This window comes from Convolutriloba macropyga, chromosome 1 (assembly GCF_964194025.1).
Source record: "Convolutriloba macropyga chromosome 1, txConMacr16.3, whole genome shotgun sequence".
In the NCBI taxonomy this organism is placed as follows: domain Eukaryota; kingdom Metazoa; phylum Xenacoelomorpha; order Acoela; family Convolutidae; genus Convolutriloba; species Convolutriloba macropyga.
In genome coordinates this window covers 86,449,202-86,455,201 of record NC_134468.1, presented here as the reverse complement: position 1 = coordinate 86,455,201, position 6,000 = coordinate 86,449,202, and the positions used below count along the sequence as shown (strand labels likewise).

The following is a 6,000-nucleotide window of genomic DNA, read 5'->3' as shown; positions in this document are numbered from 1 at the left end:
TGTCCATGAAAAAACACAATAACCCAAACATACAACATATAGAACGTTTGATTGTGACGTCAAGAAAATCTGGAAGGTATTAATTAGGTTCACTGCAATGACCAATTCATTAAAAATGGCAGAATACTACTCGTTGGCAACGACTTCTAAGATTCGCTTGAAGTGTGCATTGTTAAATTTTCAGTTTAATATGATCTATCACAAATGTTTGCAGCCAATCAAATTGAAGGAGTTTTTTATAATCATATCAACAAAATATTTTTCCATGACGAATTATCGAGAGATATCTCTAATCGGTTACTGAGACATTATTTAAACCAATAAAATGAGAGAAAGACAATTGTAAGGACAGAACATATTTTGAAGTCAAAACTGCTTTTAAAAAGAATTCCTTAAAAAATTGCTGTATAACGATCTGCAAGATTGTTGAAGATGACAGAACGCGGACAATAAATGCGTATTATAAGGAGTAAAAAAAGAGGAGGAAATAGTAAAAATTGGCAAATTTTGATAAATGTGAACATGAAAACTCTCAGAAAGAAAATATGCAACTATATGAAATAATTTAAAATTTATTATTTCCAAATAGATAAGCAGAAATCTCACAAAAATTTTCATCAATGCAGCTAAAGAACAAAGTAACAAAAATTTAGTAAAAATGCTACAGGCAAGACGTAACAAAAGTAACAAGAAAAACTGTGCCAAAAGTCCGAAATCCATTATTCAAAACAATTCCATCAATAGTCACAAAACCATAGGCTGTACACTGAAATTTTCAAACAGATTAAGAAATGCGTCATTAGAAAGAATTCAGGAAAGTCAATAACCCAACTAAGAGACAAAGTAACAAAAAGAACAACAAAATCAAGCAATTTCAAAAGTAGTAGTAGTAGTAGTAGTAGTAGTAGTAGTAGTATTAGCAGTAGTATGACCTCAATTACCTTCTGAGGGTATGAACAAGGATGATGATACAAATTATATAACAAAGATAAAAAATGATATAAATTATGTAACAGCTGGAAAAAACATTAATTGAACAGAAAATCATGCTATACAGAAACTACATCTACACCTAAGGTACCACGTGCAAGATAAGTCAAAATCATATTTCTCATTTCTCATTGCCTTTAGTAGATTTTGAATTGCCGTTTTGGATATGCAAGTATCCCTGAAAAAACTGATTTTGACATTAAGAAAATCCACGGCGTCATTTATAATACGTACAACTCTGAAGAAAAACAATTTTTCTGTACATCTCTTCTTAGCTCGTGTGAGTGCCAGACGTTCACGATCAAGAGTTCGTAGGTTTAAGACCTTTAAACCATCCAACGTGAAAAATTCGTCAAAAGATATGCAATTCTCGTTGTTTAAGATTGCCGTAAAAACACGATGAGTTGATAGCATATTGGCAGAGAATTGGATAATTCTAGCAGGGAGGAAACCAAGCAGGGTATCCAGATAGTAGAACCGACAAAACACATGCCTTGAATAAATTCAATTTAACTCCAGATGGGAGATTGAACGGAACACTTTGCTTCAAGTATTTGAACGATCGACGAGCTTTTACTATTTTTGTTTGAATATGAAGACTCCATTTCAACGTTTTGGATACCTCAATTCTCAGATCCGTAATATTATCAAGCGAGAGAATCTCGACATCACCAAGAAGTATATTATCCAATGCACTTCTACTAATATGTAAATAACCGCTTTTAGTTGAATTAAAAGACAAATAGTTACAATAAGCCCATAACCGCAACGAGCATAGATCATTTTGAGCACTATTCAAGCAGAGGTCGCCATGGCAGAGCAATTTCGTGTCGTCAGCGTAGCAGAAAACTTTTGATACTTTGGGTACGTCAATCATATCATCAATGAAAATTAAAAAGAAAAGCGGTCCCAACACCACTAGTAACTGGGAGGCTCTCTGATAAAACACCATCTAATTTAACACATTGACGTCTAGATGATAAATAAGAATTAATAAGTTTCACAAGATCTCCGTCAAAGACAAAATAAATAATCTTCGAAAGCAGCGTGGAGTGGTCCACAGAATCAAAAGCTTTGCTGAAATCTAAATAAACAACAACTTGTTCAAAGTTTCCGTCAAAGTTCAGATATAACTCATGCAGAAATGTGAGCAATTGCGTAACTGTAGAATATTTTGCACGAAATCCATGTTGTCTAGGATTCAGCCGATCTTTAATCTTTTGGATAAATGAACAGAAATAGAATTTTCTCTAGAACTAAAGATAACCTCGGGAGTATTGAAATAGGCCGATAATTTTCAACGTCCGCTCGAGGTCCTTTTTTGTGAATAGGGGTTACATAGGCACATTTCCAATTCTCGGGCCAAAACTGTGAATGAATAATATATGTGAAAACAAGATGGACGAATGGTGCTAATGTATGTGCCGCTTTACTTAAAATAGTCGGTGGTATATCATCAAAAGCAGGAGTCGAGCTACTAGGGACCCTTGAAAGATAATTTTGAATTTCGTCAAGGCTGAACTGAACATCAGATAACTTGATCTCATTGCCGCACACAAAGTCAGTTAATCGTCTTTCAGTTTTCGGTTAAAAAACTGATTGAAAAAATTTGTTGAACAGATTTGCTTTCACTGAGCCTTCAAAAGACACCTCGTTTTTGTAGAACATTTGTTTAGGGAAGAAACTTCTACCATTTAAAATTTTCAACATAGCAAACGCTTCATTTGTATTAAACTTCTGTTCACTGTTCAACAAGACCTGCTTGTTCATGTCAATAAGAATCATTAGCTCCTTTTCGAGGATCAAAAAAAGCAAAAAAAATCATTGACTATAAACATATGAGAGCTACCTTTCAAACAACTCAATGGAAGGACAAGCAAATGAGCAAAATCTTAGACGGAAATTAAAAATTTAGAACAAAATTGGAAAAAAATGGCCTCAAAGACATTGAAAGTATTCGCTGCCAAATGAGGGTTAATCAAAATTCCAACAGTGCACCATTGCAACATATGATTTAGTTTAGAATGTTTCAGTCTTAAATTGCAAACATGAAAAGTAGGACCCTGAAAAGAGAAAAGTCAAAGAAAACAGAATTCAGAACAATTTTCTTTTTCATGACCTCCAAATGCAAATTATGAATTATTATATAACACCTTAATTTTTTGAAACACAGCACATGCAAGTTATAGCCCAGACTTCAAATACCCCGATAACAATAAAAACTCGATATTCAAAAACCCATATCAGTTACACTTCAAAAGTGTTCCCTCTGAAATTTTTTCACTTCCTTTATAGCCTATATTTTCTTCTTCTTTACTTTTTTAAGTTTTACATACAATACCTAAAGAGCTTAAAAACAATGAATTGATCCAGCTATACAGAAACATTCAATCAATAAAACAGAAATATGCAACGATACTGTCTTCTCAAAATAGTAGATGGAAAAATGTTAGAAATGAATACAGAAACAATGAGACTGGCAATTCAGAAACATAAAGCAAATATTAATATAAAAACATTTTTGCAGCCTCTCAGATAAATAAATCACAAGATTAAATTGGCGTTGGTAAACAAAAATCAAAAAAGAATCTTATCAGACGTTGTCTTTACGCTTTGAAAAACTAGGCTCGAAAATAAAATCTCTAGCACGTCAGTTGCTATGCAAAATTATTTATAAAAAAATAAAGAAAAATTAGTTAGCTATATTAATAACACAGAATAGTCGCCAAAATTTTACGAAAACCAGACAAGCAGTAATTAAACCAATACACATGAACAGTTAGTTATCATTGCATCATTCTTATACTGAAATGGATAAAATCCTGCTATACTTACCTAAAACATTAGTGATGGATATAATATAGGTTGGTTGGTAAAACACCGTTACAAAGTTTAAAAGTGATGTTGTTATGAAAGAAATAGAAAATGTCATAGAGAAAAAATAAATAGGTTGAGAACAAAACCATAGAAAATACAAATCTGTTGCACTGAAATGGCTTCAGTTCTTTTATACAATTCATTGAATTTCTGGGCCTTTCCCATTATAGCCCCCTCCCATGAAATTATAACTCCCATTATGGTATATTTCATGATTGGGAGAGAGCTATAGAGTATCTGACCACTCAGCTGGCGGAGGGGGGGGGGCTATAAAGAAAAGGACCCGAATTTCTTTAATTTCATAAACATTTTCAATTTTGTCTGAAAAATTTATACTGTCACTTTATTTTTTCCGATATTCTTTTCAGATTTTTTCAAGTTCGAATTATGAGCTGGTAGTGAGAAAACTAATGAAATCTTTGGAATATATGCAAATTTTCCATTTTGTGTCGGCAAATTTATCCCAGACGAAATAGGCCGACAAAAATACAACCCAGATGAAAATCTATTAAATTGATACCAATATAACTCACCATAAATCTTGGTCTCAATTACCGTTGATTGAATTTAAATTAATTGGGCTACTGAAGAACAGATTACAGCACAGTGTTTAGTTGTCAATTTCTTAATTTTGGACCATTCTGTCTGTTTTCTTTGGCAAAAATTTATCAGATGTTAACGAAATCTTCCCGATACTTCTTGATTTCACAATTTGAGGTTATAAATTCATCTTCGAGTCGCCGCTAAGTTGGTGAGACATCAATGCTAACGCAATTTGGCAGGCATAATAACCAAAAGCTGGCCTGTTTGCGACTTTTAAAACTATCAACGTTTCCCCTTTTTTCGAATGGCTTAATAGATGTTTAGAACTCATTTCACATTTCAAGTTACGCTTTCATTTAAGTTTTCAAAAACGCTAGCCGGAAGCCGATCGTAAAAACATGCTAGTAGGAAGTACAATTGCACTGTTTTTTTTACAAAACTTTTCACTATAACTTTTCGAAACATGCTTCAAAACAATAAATGCAACTTGTGTTCGATTTCATAATTGAGTCGCTATTTCTTGTGCAAACACAGGTGATATTTCAAGTGCATAATGAATGGATGACCCTAGTTGATCACACGGACGGGGAGTCTATTCGCATTCACCTTGTGAATTTCCGTGGTCTATAAATCTATTTATACACAGACAATAGCAGCCGGTAACCATACAAGAAAGGGAAGACTTGTATAGTAAAGAAATTATTTATGAATGAGAGAGAAGGCGAAGGAGAGGTGACCATTATGTATAACCTTGACTATTGACGTCTGAGGTCCACAGTACATCAATTACAATCAAAAATGTCACTAATGTCTCTCGGTCTTCATTTATAAACAAAAACAAACGTCTAATCCACCGCCTACTCAAAAGAGACTTGTCACACAGGGAAATGTCTAGCAGCAACAACAACACAATGGCAACAGGCCTTATCAATCGCAAGGCCGAACATGGGCAGATTGTTCAATTAGCATAATTGAGCGACAGGTCACAGCAATGTGTCAGAAGATATAAAAAGAACAAAAAATAAGGTGCAAAGAGGTGTTCTAATTCAGTAAAAAAAGAGCTTAAACCTTAAATATTTACAACAAAAAAGATAAACCGACAGACGAATTGCTCTTGAACAACAGGCGGGGAAGTTTTGACAGGCTGGGAATTTTTGACAAGCGAGGAATTTAATTCAGAAAGGGTATAGCCAAAAGAACTACTTATGGTTACAAAAAGTACCGACATGGGAGGGGTTTGAACCAGCGATCTCCGGGGACCTTATCCACTAACTAATCACAGCATCAAAACCTCATCGCTTACACGCACTTCTATTTTCGCAACCAACTTAATTCCGAAAGAACAATTTAAATCACGCAAAAGTCAAAAAGTCAAGCGCGAAAAAAAACATCTGAAAGCAGAAGAATGTTCTAGAAAAAATTAGCAAAGACGGTCAAGCAAAAAATTTAAAAAAACCACACGTTTATAATAATAGATTCATATTTCGTCCGCGAGCAATTAATTTAAAAAAATGCACAGGTCGAGTTATCAGCGGTAAAAATCTATAAAAAATCTAGGAATTATCAAAAGATATATACCACTTAATATCA

At 33.7% G+C, this 6,000-nt stretch overlaps 2 protein-coding genes across 2 annotated transcripts in view; both read right to left on the bottom strand.

The window, feature by feature from the left end:
- The window catches only part of LOC142353425 (neurexin-1b-like), a 304,883-nt gene that overhangs the window by 34,109 nt on the left and 264,774 nt on the right, over positions 1-6,000 (bottom strand). The gene's annotated exons all lie outside the window — the stretch shown is intronic.
- Positions 1-6,000, bottom strand: part of LOC142343916 (cullin-4A-like) — a 414,013-nt gene that overhangs the window by 305,648 nt on the left and 102,365 nt on the right. The window lies entirely within an intron of this gene.